This window comes from Limulus polyphemus, unplaced genomic scaffold, assembly GCF_000517525.1.
Source record: "Limulus polyphemus unplaced genomic scaffold, Limulus_polyphemus-2.1.2 Scaffold4792, whole genome shotgun sequence".
In the NCBI taxonomy this organism is placed as follows: domain Eukaryota; kingdom Metazoa; phylum Arthropoda; class Merostomata; order Xiphosura; family Limulidae; genus Limulus; species Limulus polyphemus.
In genome coordinates this window covers 38,539-41,496 of record NW_013670402.1, presented here as the reverse complement: position 1 = coordinate 41,496, position 2,958 = coordinate 38,539, and the positions used below count along the sequence as shown (strand labels likewise).

The window sequence follows — 2,958 nt, the reverse complement described above, 5'->3', positions numbered from 1 at the left end:
CTTTAATATAAGTTTAACATAACAGCAAATGCACAACGTTTGCTGTTATGTTAAACTTATATTAAAGTTTTTCTTCATTACCCATTCAAGCCGTCTCCAGCCACTGTTAACATTTGTATTACACGCTACAAATAATCATTTCTAATCTTCACATTACAATAATATATATAAACTTTAGAACAGTGATGCATTATTTTGGATACTGAAGTGGATTTAAGTGAAATACAAAAAAGCATGCCTTTAATAAACAAGACAATGTATACATATTTTTCATAATTCGTACATATAATAATCATTCAACTGAGTAAAGGAAATCGACACCTAGTTTAAAGTTCGAAGGTCAATTCTACAAAATATTGGTTAAAATGTTATGTTGAAAGAAAGATGACAATATAATATTTAAAAAAAACATTAATGACGAAGTTTTGGAACTGTAAGCCATGTTGAAACTGACGATGTAGTACTTGTGCAACGTATGTATGGACTCAGAATCGTTTTCAAGGTGGCACCACCTAGTTGTCAAAAGCGGGAAATAAACCAATGAAATTTCCCGAAATGATTTGTTCCTGCGGTAAAACTTTATATGTCAGTCGTATTTACGATATATATATAATAAAAATATTAAAATACTTTCAATAATGTTCAAGTACAATCCATTGAAGCCTATTTTTCGTTCGATTTAAAGATTCATAGCTCGTGAAAGAGGTCACAACAATCTTGAAAAAATCGATGTTCCCTAGGATTGCAATCTGAACAATACAATCCGTGTCTAAAATTCATTGCAGCAAGATCATGACTCCGGTTGGAATACTATGGTAACTAAAGCGTGCTTTATATATTTTACGTCAAACTCTTGTTAGACAGAGAGATCGAAAACTCAGCGTGTGAATGGTTTAGGTTGTATTTGAGAAACAAATCCACAGTAATTCTAACATCCTCTGATTGAAAACAATAATATGTCAACTACACTATATCTGCCATATCCAGTGCCGAAGAGGATACAACGGTTACAGTAGTGATCTGATCGCTATTTACATCAGTTGCAAGACCAACAGCTGCGTTGGTGTTAAGAGAAGTGTAATTATCATAAAGTATTATTTAAGTAATTTACAAATCAGAATTATGATAACGATTAATAACATAATATTATTAACGTATTTTTATCCCCATTATTATAATATTAACTCATTCAGAAAAAATGGTGAACGGACCAAGTAATCACAACGTCAACGAGAGAACATCACATCAGTAATTCAAAGAAACTATGAGGAAAAGCAAAATAATACACAACAATATGCCAATCACACCATATCTGCCCAGTGCTGACGAGGCCTTTCAGTTGGTGTTTATGTAGATATAGGCAGCTAAAGAGACAAAGTACAGCCCTTCCATTAATGTGGATTTAACAATGGATTTAAATTGAGCAAACAAGATATAATTTAAGAACGAAAGGAAATACACATGAGGCTCCAACACAACATAATAATTCTTGAAAATACCTAAGGGATTAGATCAAGAATGTATTGTTAAAAATATAGCTGGCCTAATATCAATGTCTTATGACAAGTATAATTAATTATACCACTAGACCACATCAAGCCCTTAATTGTACCTACCTCTTGAACACACACAGAAAATATATATTTATTTAAACAGATACGTCTGGAACACACAAAATATACATATTTATTTAAACAGATACGTCTGGAACCCACACACAATATATATATTTATTTAAACAGATACCTCTGGAGCATACACAGAAAATATATATTTATTTAAACAGATACGTCTGGAACACACACACAATATATATATTTATTTAAACAGATACGTCTGGAACACACACACAATATATATATATATATATATTTATTTAAACAGATACCTCTGGAACACACACAATATATATATATTTATTTAAACAGATACCTCTGGAACACACACAGAAAATATATATTTATTTAAACAGATACGTCTGGAACACACACACACAATATATATGTTTATTTAAACAGATACGTCTGGAACACACACAATATATTTATTTAAACAGACAGGGAGAATTTTCCTCCAATCCAGAGGATACGAACGAGCTGGAAAAACCTTGCGTACGACCGGAAGTGGATCTTCGTTCTTCAGTCTACTGTCTCATAAAGCACTCGAACTTTTTAATTTTTATTATTGTTTGTGCGAACCTGTGAGCTTTTTGTAAAATTACAATACTCGAGGTTAAACTGATTACGAATTCTAGCGTGACATCAAAAAATAAACATATTTCAATTTTCATTACGGCTACATCATTCCCGGTGTCCCTCACGCATATAATGTTTTAGGGCACGTGCGTGCATACTAACCTTCGTCATATACGTCAACACTTGTGTTAGTTTAGTGGAAACGTAGCTTCTGGAGGTGGCTAGAGTGTATTTATAGTTTTACGGGTAAGTTAACGTTGTCAATGATGGCAAACGTAGAATTGTGAGAAAAATATGTGGTTTTGTTTTTCAAGTGAAACTAGCCACACAATTCCGTAACACAAAAGCATCAAAACAGTTGAAGATGTGTAGAAACTCTAGAGAAGTTTACAATATAAAAAAAAATCAATATAAACCGTCCAAACACCTTATCGAGTAGTCTGACAGTTGTTTGTCAAAGATGTGTAGAAACTCTAGAGAAGTTTAAAATATATAAAAAAATCAATATAAACCGTCCAAACACCTTATCAAGTAGTCTGACAGTTGTTTGTCAAAGATGTGTAGAAACTCTAGAGAAGTTTAAAATATATAAAAAAATCAATATAAACCGTCCAAACACCTTATCAAGTAGTCTGACAGTTGTTTGTCAAAGATGTGTAGAAACTCTAGAGAAGTTTACAATATAAAAAAAAAATCAATATAAACCGTCCAAACACCTTATCAAGTAGTCTGACAGTTGTTTGTCAAAGGTGTAGAAACTCTA

General features: G+C 32.0%; 1 protein-coding gene across 3 annotated transcripts in view; it reads right to left on the bottom strand.

Annotated features, from left to right (window-relative positions):
* The window catches only part of LOC106471691 (serine/arginine repetitive matrix protein 2-like), a 53,908-nt gene that overhangs the window by 37,710 nt on the left and 13,240 nt on the right, over positions 1-2,958 (bottom strand). The window lies entirely within an intron of this gene.